Below are 13881 nucleotides of genomic sequence, written 5' to 3'. Positions count from 1 at the left end.
TACCTTATTCCAGCCGACCAAATTCTTAGCTATTTCACTAGTATTACTTCTATTCTATCAACTGAGCACAAGAAATCACCAACTCAACTGTTTCAACTACAAAATAAAGTGACTGGAAATTGGTAATTTGGTCAATTTAGAGAAAAGTTCAAAATATTCCAATTTCAAAATAGGGTCCAGAATAAACAATGCAGGCATTCCTGGCACTAAACTAGCATTTCCTCTGTTCATTAGTTACGTTTTCAGGCTTTACAAATGAATTCCATTTTGATTTTTAATTCACATAATGAATTTTTATTCAAACCAAAAAATAGAAGATTTACTATCATGCAATATTGTAATAACTGTATAAATAATATCAGTACATTTTTTTTTTATTAACACACTGGCCGATTCCCACCAAGGCAGGGTGGCCTGAAAAAGAAAAACTTTCACCATCATTCACTCCATCACTGTCTTGCCAGAAGGGTGCTTTACACTACAGTTTTTAAACTGCAACATTAACACCCCTCCGTCAGAGTGCAGGCACTGTACTTCCCATCTCCAGGACTCAAGTCCAGCCTGCCGGTTTCCCTGAATCACTTCATAAATGTTACTTTTCTCACACTCCAACAGCACGTCAAGTATTAAAAACCATTTGTCTCAATGCACTCCTATCAAACACGCTCACGCATGCCTGATGGAAGTCCAAGCCCTTCGCACACAAAACCTCCTTTACCCCCTCCCTCCAACCTTTCCTAGGCCGACCCCTTCCCCGCCTTCCTTCCACTACAGACTGATACACTCTTAAAGTCATTCTGTTTCACTCCATTCTCTCTACATGTCCGAACCACCTCAACAACCCTTCTTCAGCCCTCTGGACAACAGTTTTGCTAATCCCGCACCTCCTCTTAACTTCCAAACTATGAATTCTCTGCATTATATTCACACCACACATTGCCCTCAGACAAAACATCTCCACTGCCTCCAGCCTTCTCCTCGCTGCAACATTCATCACCCATGCTTCACACCCATATAAGAACATTGGTAAAACTATACTCTCATACATTCCCCTCTTTGCCTCCAAGGACAAAGCTCTTTGTCTCCACAGACTCCTAAGTGCACCGCTCACCCTTTTCCCCTCATCAATTCTATGATTCACCTCATCTTTCATAGACCCATCCGCTGACATGTCCACTCCCAAATATCTGAATACATTCACCTCCTCCATACTCTCTCCCTCCAATCTGATATCCAATCTTTCATCACCTAATCTTTTTGTTATCCTCATAACTTTACTCTTTCCTGTATTCACTTTTAATTTTCTTCTTTTGCACATTTGTGAATGTATATCAGGCCCACCAGCTGGCATGTATTAGACCTGTAAGGTAATTTATTTACTCTTGAACATCGGCAAAAATTTAACATTTCCACTACTTTGAGCTCAGTTTCAAGCCATTTTCAGTACTAAAACCAATCAATATAATCTCTATTTCTGTAATATATCTTCCATTCTATAAAATGAGACCAAGAAACTGCAAATACAACTATAAAAAATATACAAAAAAGCACTGCAAAGTTGCTGTTTTAATCGAAAATTACGGTCTCAGTTTTTTCTCTAATTATGCACTGTGTGCTGCAGGATTTGTTTTATGTGGTGCACACATACCACATAGATGTATTCTCTCATATCTAGGCCCAAATTTACCGCTCACAGCTTATCAGAGTGAGCTGAACTCATAGCGTAGATCTACGGTTTGGGCCCTCAACGTAAAGCCGTAAATCTACGGCACAGACCCTGAAAGGGTTAAAACACACATGTGTGAGGGTTCATGGTGGTGATTACTGTTATAACCTGCTGTGCGATGGTTCATGGTAGCGACTACTGTTATAACTTGCTGTGTGATGGTTCATGGTAGTGACTACTGTTATAACTAGCTAACTTTCTAATCTTATATCATGTCTTAGACATGATATAAGATTAGAAACATCGAACACAGAATCTGTTTGGCTACAGGTTCTCGAGGAATGTGACAAATTAATTTTGGGTGTGATTTATAGGCCCTCAAACCTTGATAGGGAGGGCAGTAAGCTGTTATGGGACGAAATTCATTAGGCATCTAGATATGAAAATGTTGTGATAATGGGAGATTTTAACTTTAGACAAATTGATTGGAACAATATGACAGGAAATCTTGAGTCTAGTGACTTTCCTGATACGGTTCAAGATTGCTTTTTAGAACAAGTTGTGACAGAACCAACTAGAGGAAACAATCTGCTTGACTTGGTTCTTGCCAACAAAGATTCACTAATTAATAATCTTGAGGTTAATGATGAGCTTGGGGAAAGTGATCACAAATCAATTAGTTTCAATATATCATGGAATTACCCAGATAACTGCAATCAAATCTCTGTCCCAGATTTTCGCTTGGCCGACTTCATGGGACTGAAAAATTACCTGAGTGGGCTAAATTGGGATTTCCTGACTATGGGTCAGGTAGGTGATCTTGGTTGCCAATATGACGTTTTTCAGAGCATAGTTCTAGCTGCCCAGACAACTTTTGTTCTGAGTAGGGAAATTAGATCTAACAAAAATGATCCCAAATGGATGAACAATAGATTAAAACATATCACTGGTCAAAAGAGAGGCATATATAGGCATATCAAAAGAGGGGATGGGCAGTTAAGAAATTAATATATTCAATTAAAGAGAGAAATAAAGAAAGGAATAAGAAAAGCAAAAAGGGATTATGAGGCTAAGGTCGCAAGAGATTCAAAGACTAACCCAAAAGGGTTCTTTCAGGTATACAGAAGTAAGATTAGGGACAAGATTGGCCCACTTAAGAGTAACTCTGGTCAGCTCACTGACAGTGATAAGGATATGTGTGAAATTCTAAATACCTACTTCCTCTCAGTTTTCACCAAGGAAAATACTAGCGATATTCCTGAAATAATAGATTATGTAGAACAGGATGATAATAAACTATGTACGATTGCAGTAACTAGTGACATGGTCCTCAGACAAAAAGAGAAACTAAAACCTAACAAATCCCAAGGCCCTGATGAACTGTTTGCAAGGGTGTTAAAAGAATGTAAAGAGGAACTTAACATACCTTTGGCTAAAATTTTTAACATATCACTACAAACTGGCATAGTGCCTGATAAGTGGAAAATGGCAAATGTAATACCTATTTACAAGGCAGGTGATAGGTCCTTGGCTTCGAACTATAGACCAATAAGCCTTACTTCCATAGTGGGAAAATTTATGGAATCAATAATTGCCGAAGCAATTCGTAGCCATCTTGACAGGCACAGATTGATTGATGAATCTAAACACGGTTTTACAGAGGGGCGTTCCTGCCTTACGAATTTACTAACTTTTTTCACTAAGGTGTTTGAGGAAGTAGATCATGGTAATGAATATGATATTGTGTATATGGACTTCAGTAAGGCTTTCGATAGAGTTCCACATCAGAGGCTATTGAGGAAACTTAAGGCACACAGAATAGGAGGAGAAATTTTTTCCTGGGTAGAGGCATGGCTGACAAATAGACAGCAGAGAGTTTGCATAAATGGGGAGAAATCAGAATGGGGGCACGTCACAAGCAATGTTCCTCAGGGGTCAGTGTTGGGCCCGTTGTTGTTCACAATTTACATAAACAACAAAGATGAGGGAATAAATAGCGACATAAGCAAATTTGCTGATGACACCAAAATAGGCCGTCCAATTCATTCTAATGAGAACACTAGAGCACTCCAGGATGATTTGAATAGACTGATACAATGGTCGGAGAAGTGGCAGATGCAGTTTAATATTGACAAATGCAAAGTTCTAAATGTTGGACAGTTTAATAACCATGCCACATATAAACTAAATGATGTAGATCTTAATACTACTGATTGCGAAAAGGATTTAGGAGTTCTGGTTAACAGTAATCTAAAACCAAGACAACAGTGCATTAGTGTTTGCAATAAAGCTAACAGAATTCTTGGCTTCATATCTAGAAGTATAAATAATAAAAGTCCTCAGGTTGTTCTTCAACTCTATATATCCTTGGTTAGGCCTCATTTAGGCTATGCTGCTCAGTTCTGGTCACCGTATTACAGAATGGATATAAATGCTCTGGAAAACGTACAAAGGAGGATGACAAAGATGATCCCATGTATCAGAAATCTTCCCTATGAGGACAGACTGAGGGCCCTGAATTTGCACTCTATCGAAAGGCGTAGAATTAGGGGGGATATGATTGAGGTGTATAAATGGAAAATAGGAATAAATAAAGAGGATGTAAATAGCGTGCTGAAAATTTCCAGCCAAGACAGGACTCGCAGCAGTTATTTCAAGTTGGAAAAATTCAGATTCAGGAAGGATATAGGAAAGCACTGGTTTGGTAATAGAGTTGTGGATGAGTGGAACAAACTCCCGAGTACAGTTGTTCAGGCTAAAACATCGTGTAGTTTTAAAAATAGGTTAGATAAATACATGAGTGGGTGTGGGTGGGTGTGAGTTGGACCTGACTAGCTTTTGCTGCTGGGTCTGGTGCAGTGCTCCATCCTTGAGTGGAGATGACCAGACTGGGTGGGTCATTGGGCTAATCCCAGGGGAGGGGGGTCATTGGTCTAATCAGGGGGGGGGTCATGGACCTGCTCTGCATGAGTCAGTAGGCCTGTTGCAGTGTTCCTTCTTTCTTATGTTCTTATAACTTGCTGTGTGATGTTCATAGTAATGACTACTGTTATAATTTGCTATCTACACTGCTAATACAAACACAACACCAACGTTATTGTATTTTGATATGTCATTTTTGACAAATTTCTGCAATTTTGCCAGCCTTAGAAAGGTACACATCACAGTCTAGAGTACAAGAGCTTTAAAGAGTATCATCAATGGTCTGGCATGTTCAGTTTTCCATGGTCTAATTGTCCAGTTTATTATGTCATACCTTTAATGAGTTTTGAGTCTTGGTACTCCCAGAACCCAGCCATGGTCCATCTTACATCTATGATATAATACTGGAGGGATGAAAGATATGATGCAGAAGTTCACAGCATCACAAGGGTATTGCAAAGCAAGACCTGTGACTCTACACACAGAATACAAGTGAACAATATACAATAGGACCTTGCTCTATTATGATTCATGTTGCAAGGCTTTGCACTTACCATGTTGCCATTTTGGAATTAATTAATATCTTATGAACAATGTCTTGCTCTTCAGACATTGGAACATTAATATTTATGATTTTAACCCTTAAATGGTCCAAATGTATATATACGTCCACGCGCGTAGCGCCCCAAAAATATATATACGTTTTCTTTGTCATTCATTCAACATTACCACAATAAGCCTGAGTCACCTAGACATGAGAGAATGGGTGTGCGCACTCACTGTGTGCCATATTAAAATAATTGGGGATGCCTGGGTACCATATGCTCTTTTTTCCTTTTAAAAAAAAAGATTGTTTTTTCCTCAAAAATGTTGGGGCGCTACGCGAGTGAACGTATATATACGTTTGGACCGTTTAAGGGTTAATAAAAAAGAATTATAAATATTTTGTTCATTTTTTACCTATTACACTCATACTCTGTGTAGGTTCATTTGATACATGCATTAACCCTTTGAGGGTTTTCGTCGTACTAGTACGTCTTACGCGTAGGGGTTTTTGACGTACTAGTACGCATAAATTCTAGCGGCCTCAAATCTCGCGCGAAAAGGCTGATAGGCCTAGGTGTGAGAGAATGGGTCTGCGTGGTCAGTGTGCGCGGTAGAAAAAAAATCTGGGACCCAGTGGTGCATTGTGGGAATGCCCTCTTAGTAAACAATGTCCACCATGCCTCGCGGTAAGAAGCTCCTCACTCCTCGGCGAATTGGGACACTTTTGTTCCCCAGTGACAGTTCTAATAGTGATGGAAGTGCCAGTGAAGATGAGTTTCGTGGTTTTAGTGAGGTTTTGACTGAAACTAATGACCATAATATCGGTAATAGTGAAGAAAACCCAGACGACCCTCAGCCTTCCACCTCTGGTGCTGGGCCCTCGTGTTCACGTTCAGTTGTTCCAGAACCCAAGAGGAAACTTCTATTTTCCCAAATCCCAGACTCAGATGAGAGCATGGGTGATGGTAGTGATAGTGAATATGAACTACAAGCTCTTCAAACTAGTTCCAGTAGTGATAGTGAAGTGCAATATTCCCCAGTGAAGCGTCAGTATATACGACGATATATGCGCTCTGGAAGTGTGCCATATGTTATACCAAGGGGAAGGAGTGTATCTCGGAGTACATCCCGTGGCTGTACAACTGGAACAGACAGTGAAAATGACGAAGATACCTGGAGTTTACCTGGAGAGAGTTTCGGGGGTCAACGCCCCCGCGGCCCGGTCTGTGACCAGGCCTCCTGGTGGATCAGCGCCTGATCAACCAGGCTGTTGCTGCTGGCTGCACGCAAACCAACGTACGAGCCACAGCCCGGCTGATCAGGAACTGCCTTTAGGTGCTTGTCCAGTGCCAGCTTGAAGACTGCCAGGGGTCTGTTGGTAATCCCCCTTATGTGTGCTGGGAGGCAGTTGAACAGTCTCGGTCCCCTGACACTTATTGTATGGTCTCTTAACGTGCTAGTGACACCCCTGCTTTTCATTGGGGGGATGGTGCATCGTCTGCCAAGTCTTTTGCTTTCGTAGTGAGTGATTTTCGTGTGCAAGTTCGGTACTAGTCCCTCTAGGATTTTCCAGGTGTATATAATCATGTATCTCTCCCTCCTGCGTTCCAGGGAATACAGGTTTAGAAACCTCAAGCGCTCCCAGTAATTGAGGTGTTTTATCTCCGTTATGCGCGCCGTGAAAGTTCTCTGTACATTTTCTAGGTCGGCAATTTCACCTGTTGCAATTTTACTGTTGCAATTGGGATGGAAAATGTGCGTGGTGGTAGTGGTGCCGGCGGTGAGGCACCAGCAGTGGGCCATGCTGCCACCCACGCTGCCAGCCACGCCGCTGCCTCAGCTGATCTAGAACAAAGGCCACCATCCCCCACTCCCCCACCACACCAGCCTCCACAACCACAACCTCCACAACCACAACCACCTGTCATTGTCCAGTACCCACCAGCAGACCGCACCTGGGATTGGCAGGAAGCTGTCAATTTTGTTCCAAATCCCCACCAGTTTGATGGCAGCCAAAGTGGAATACGGCCATCTTGTGCACTTGGGAACAATGCCACTGAACTGGAATGTTTCGAGTTATTCTTTGACGAACCACTGATGAAAAGTATTGTCATGGAAAGCAACACATACTACGAGTACACCATGGCAAACACAATACTTTCACCAAAATCACGTCTACACCAATGGAAGGAGGCAACTGTGGCTGAGATGTATCTTTTCTTTGCCACAATAATGCTTATGCCACATGTGTATAAGCACAAAGTGAAATCATACTGGTCAACAGACCCCCTGATTGCAACACCAGGTTTCAGTGATATAATGCCAGTGAATCGATTTGTGCTAATGTTATGTATGCTTCACTTCTCAGATAAAACCAGGCCTGACAGAACTGACAGGTTATATAAGATTAGGAATGTGTTTGTGTATCTGAAACAGAAATTCAGTACTCATTTTTATCCCTTCAGGAAGCTTGTAATTGACGAGTCTTTGATTCTGTTCAAAGGAAGACTCTCTTTCAAGCAGTACATACCAAGCAAGAGGAAACGCTTTGGTATAAAGTTGTTTGTGCTTTGTGATTGTTACAGTGGTCTGGTATTGGATATTACTGTGTACACTGGAAGTTATACATTGCAAAATACCAGGAAGTTATTGGGCATCTCAGGTGATGTGGTTCGAACAATGATAGAACCATACCTTGGTAAGGGGCATATATTATATACAGATAACTGGTACACAAGCCCCTCACTCAGTGATTTTTTGCGAGTGAACATGACAGATGTGTGTGGCACAGTGCGTGCAAATCGAAAACATATGCCCAGGTTTGATGCTGGCACTCGCAGAGGTGAGGTGCAGGCGTTTGCTGCCAATGACATCATGGCATTTCGGTGGCATGACAAACGAGATGTCACACTGTTGTCATCAATTCACCCTAATGAAATGGCAGACAGTGGCAGGCAGCATAGAGAGAGAAATGAACCCATTCTAAAACCTGCAGCTGTGATTGATTACACCTTCAACATGCGTTCAGTGGACAAATGTGACATGCAGATTGGGTTTGCTGATTGTGTTCGCAAGAGTTATAAGTGGTACATCAAACTGTTTTTCCATCTTCTGGACATTTCCATGCTCAATGCTTATAATATGTATAAGATGAGCACCAGAAACAAACCACAGTACGGCGAATTCTGTTTGTCTGTCATCAGACAAATAGTATTCAAGTACCAAGGAAATGCACCTGCAATTGACCGCCCACCAAATTATCAACAACTACCTGCTCGTCTGAAGCATGGTGATCACTTCCTGGTAAAACTGCCTGCTACTGCTTTGAAGAAAAAGGCTCAGAAGAGGTGTTACGTCTGTTCACATACAAAAAAACGCCCACGACAACGCAGAGACACTCGTTTTATGTGTGAGGAGTGCAAAACTCCACTGTGCATGACACCATGTTTCAAAGAGTTCCACAGGCTGCAGAACTTCTAGAAACATGTCCTGTGACTGTATAGGTGTATATAAAATATAGAAAAATAGTAATAAACAACATTTCATATTGTTTGTTTGTGTAAATATTTTCTGTAAACAAAATAATGACAACAGTGTTTACGCCCTTATTGTGTAGTATTGAAAAAGAAATAACTTACAAAATACTGATCATGTTGGCCTCAGAGGCCATAAAAGTTACTCAGAAAAAGAAAAATTGAAAAAAAATTGAAAATAGTACATAAAGTAAATAGAAAAATACCGGGTGACGGCAGTCGGCGATGTTACCATATGTTGTTCAATTTTGGCAAATTTCACACCTCCATATCTCGGTAAGTATTGACGTTAAAATTTTTTTGTTTAGCCTATAATGTTTAGAAAAAAATACTCTATTTTTTCATAAGAAAAAATAATTTTTTTTTTTTTGAAATTTGGCCGACCCTGAGAACGAGTTTCGGAGAGGGCCTGTCGACCCTCAAAGGGTTAAGAGCTCACTTTATTTGCTATAGAATGGCCAACAACTGTAGATTTATTAATTACATTTTAATATGTTAGTGGAGGCAGAGAGGAATGTTTGGTATAACAAGAAGGAAGGTGGGCCGGCCTCACTCCACACTGATGTCTGTGTGGTGGGCCGGCCTCACTCCACACTGATGTCTGTGTGGTGGGCTGGCCTCACTCCACACTGATGTCTGTGTGGTGGGCCGGCCTCACTCCACACTGTTGTCTGTGTGGTGGGCCGGCCTCACTCCACACTGATGTCTGTGTGGTGGGCCGGCCTCACTCCACACTGATGTCTGTGTGGTGGGCTGGCCTCACTCCACACTGATGTCTGTGTGGTGGGCCGGCTTCACTCCACACTGATGTCTGTGTGGTGGGCCAGCCTCACTCCACACTGATGTCTGTGTGGTGGGCCGGCCTCACTCCACACTCATGTTTGTGTGGTGGGCCGGCCTCACTCCACACTGATGTCTGTGTGGTGGGCCGGCCTCACTCCACACTCATGTTTGTGTGGTGGGACGACCTCACTCCACACCCATGTTTGTGTGGAGGGCCGGCCTCACTCCACACTCATGTTTGTGTGGTGGGCTGGCCTCACTCCACACTCATGTTTGTGTGGTGGGCCGGCCTCACTCCACACTCATGTCTGTGTGGTGGACCGGCCTCACTCCACACTCATGTCTGTGTGGTGGACCGGCCTCACTCCACACTCATGTTTGTGTGGTTGATACTTTCAACGTAGTGAGCAGCAGCTCAACACTACAGTACCCTCCCTCACACTTGCTACTACAGGACCCTCCCTCACACTTGCTACTACAGTACCCTCCATCACACTTTCTACTACAGTACCCTCCATCACACTTGCTACTACAGTACCCTCCATCACACTTGCTACTACAGTACCCTCAATCACACTTGCTACTACAGTACCCTCCCTCACACTTGCTACTACAGTACCCTCCATCACACTTGCTACTACAGTACCCTCCATCACACTTGCTACTACAGTACCCTCCCTCACACTTGCTACTACAGTACCCTCCATCACACTTTCTACTACAGTACCCTCTATCACATTTGCTACTACAGTACCCTCCATCACACTTGCTACTACAGTACCCTCCATCACACTTGCTACTACAGTACCCTCCATCACACTTGCTACTACAGTACCCTCCATCACACTTGCTACTACAGTACCCTCCATCACACTTGCTGCTACAGTACCCTCCATCACACTTGCTATTACAGTACCCTCCATCACACTTGATACTACAGTACCCACCATCACACTTGCTACTACAGTACCCTCCATCACACTTGCTACTACAGAACCCTACATCACACTTGCTACTACAGTACCCTCCATCACACTTGCTACTACAGTACCCTCCATCACACTTGCTACTACAGTACCCTCCCTCACACTTGCTACTACAGTACCCTCCCTCACACTTGCTACTACAGTACCCTCCATCACACTTGCTACTACAGTACCCTACCTCACACTTGCTACTACAGTACCCTCCCTCACACTTGCTACTACAGTACCCTCCCTCACACTTGCTACTACAGTACCCTCCCTCACACTTGCTACTACAGTACCCTTCATCACACTTGCTGCTACAGTACCCTCCATCACACTTGCTACTACAGTACCCTCCAGCACACTTGCTACTACAGTACCCTCCAGCACACTTGTTACTACAGTACCCTCCATCACACTTGCTACTACAGTACCCTCCATCACACTTGCTACTACAGTACCCTCCATCACACTTGCTACTACAGTACCCTCCATCACACTTGCTACTACAGTACCCTCCATCACACTTGCTACTACAGTACCCTCCATCACACTTGCTACTACAGTACCCTCCATCACACCTGCTACTACAGTACCCTCCACCAAACTTGCTACTACAGTACCCTCCCTCACACTTGCTACTACAGTACCCTCCATCACACTTGCAACTACAGTACCCCCCATCACACTTGCTACTACAGTATCCTCCCTCACACTTGCTACTACAGTACCCTTCCTCACACTTGCTACTACAGAACCCTCCTTCACACTTGCTACTACAGTACCCTCCCTCACACTTGCTACTGCAGTATGCACCCTCACACTTGCTACAACAGTACCCTCCATCACACTTGCTACTACAGTATGCACCCTCACACTTGCTACAACAGTACCCTCCATCACACTTGCTACTACAGTATGCACCCTCACACTTGCTACTACAGTACCCTCCATCACACTTGCTACTACAGTATGCACCCTCACACTTGCTACAACAGTACCCTCCATCACACTTGCTACTACAGTACCCTCCCTCACACTTGCTACTACAGTACCCTCCATCACACTTGCTACTACAGTACCCTCCCTCACACTTGCTACTACAGTACGTACCCTCCATCACACTTGCTACTACAGTATCCTCCATCACACTTGCTACTACAGTACCCTCCATCACACTTGCTACTACAGTACCCATCATCACACTTGCTACTACAGTACCCTCCATCACACTTGCTACTACAGTACCCTCCATCACACTTGCTACTACAGTACCCTCCCTCACACTTGCTACTACAGTACCCTCCATCGCACTTGCTACTACAGTACCCTCCCTCACACTTGCTACTACAGTACCCTCCATCACACTTGCTACTACAGTACCCTCCCTCACACTTGCTACTACAGTACCCTCCATCGCACTTGCTACTACAGTACCCTCCCTCACACTTGCTACTACAGTACCCTCCATCACACTTGCTACTACAGTACCCTCCCTCACAATTGCTACTACAGTACCCTCCATCGCACTTGCTACTACAGTACCCTCCCTCACACTTGCTACTACAGTACCCTCCATCACACTTGCTACTACAGTACCCTCCATCACACTTGCTACTACAGTACCCTCCCTCACACTTGCTACTACAGTACCCTCCCTCACACTTGCTACTACAGTACCCTCCATCACACTTGCTACTACAGTACCCTCCATCACACTTGCTTCTACAGTACCCTCACTTCACACATAACAAACTCTCCTCACAACCACCCATCTACCCACTAACATATCCTCCCAACAATCACCCACATAACCACTAACACACCCTCCCCCACAATCATCTACCTTCCCACTAACATATCCTTCCCCACAACCACCCACCTACCCACTAATATACCATCCCCCACAACCACCCACCTACCCACTAACATATCCTCCACTAGAACTACCCACCTACCCACAAACATACCCTCCTCCACAAACACCCACCTACCAACTACCATACCCTCCCCCACAACCACCCACCTACCCACTAACATACCTTTACCCACAACCACCCACCTACCCAATAATATACCCTCCCCACAACCACCCACCTACCCACTAACATACCTTACCCACAACCACACACCTACCCACTAACACAATCTCCCCACAAACACCTCCCAACCCAGTAACATACCCTCCCCATAACCACCCACCTACCCACTAACATACCCTCCCCACAACCACCCACCTACCCACTAACATACCCTCCCCACAACCACTCATCTACTCACTAACATACCCTCCCCACAACCATCCACCCAACCACTAACATACCCTCCCCCAGAACCACCCACCTAGCCACTAACATACCCTCACCCAAAACCATCCACCTACCCACTAACATACCCTCCCCATCAACCACCCATCTACCCAATAACATACCCTCCCCAAAACCACCCACATACCCACTAACATACCCTCCCCACAACCACCCAGCTACCCACTAACATACCCTCCCCACAACCACCCACCTACCCACTAACAAACTCCCCCACAGCCACCCACCTACCCAGTAACATACCCTCCCCACTACCACCCACCTACTAACATAACCTCCCCCATAACCACCCACCTACCCCCTAACATACCTTCCCCACAACCACCCACCTACCCACTAACATACCCTCCCCACAACCACCTGCCTACCCACTAACATACCCTCCCCATAACCACAAACCTACCCACTAACATACCCTCCCCACAACCACCCACCTACCCACAAACATACCCTCCAAAACCACCCACTTAACACACCCTCCCCACAACCACACACCTACCCACTAAAATACCCTCCCCACAACCACTCATCTACTCACTAACATACCCTCCCCACAACCATCCACCAAACCACTAATATACCTTCCCCCACAACCACCCACCTAACCACTAACATACTCTCCCCCAGAACCACCCACCTAGCCACTAACATACCCTTCCCCAAAATTACCCACCTACCCACTAACATACCCTCCCCCTCAACCATCCATCTATCCACTAACATACCCTCCCCAAAACCACCCACATACCCACTAACATACCCTCCCCACAACCACAAAGCTACCCACTAACAAACCCTCCTCAAAACCACCCACCTACCCACTAACATACCCTCCCCCAAAACCACCCACCTAACCACTAAAATACCCTCCCCCACAACCAACCACCTACCCACTAACATACCCTCCCCAAAAACCACCCACCTACCCACTAACATACCCTCCCCCACAACCACCCACCTACCCACTAACATACCCTCCCCACAACCACCCACCTACCCCCTAACATACCTTCCCCACAACCACCCACCTACCCACTAACATACCCTCCCCACAACCACCTGCCTACCCACTAACATACCCTCCCCATAACCACAAACCTACCCACTAACATACCCTCACCACAACCACCCACCTA

At 44.6% G+C, this 13881-nt stretch overlaps 1 protein-coding gene across 2 annotated transcripts in view; it reads right to left on the bottom strand.

The window, feature by feature from the left end:
- Nucleotides 1-13881, bottom strand: part of LOC128685213 (NFX1-type zinc finger-containing protein 1-like) — a 429985-nt gene that overhangs the window by 216375 nt on the left and 199729 nt on the right. The window lies entirely within an intron of this gene.

Source organism: Cherax quadricarinatus, chromosome 1 (assembly GCF_038502225.1).
Source record: "Cherax quadricarinatus isolate ZL_2023a chromosome 1, ASM3850222v1, whole genome shotgun sequence".
Lineage (NCBI taxonomy): Eukaryota > Metazoa > Arthropoda > Malacostraca > Decapoda > Parastacidae > Cherax > Cherax quadricarinatus.
The sequence above is the reverse complement of the archived record's forward strand: the minus strand, read 5'-3'. Positions and strand labels throughout refer to the sequence as shown.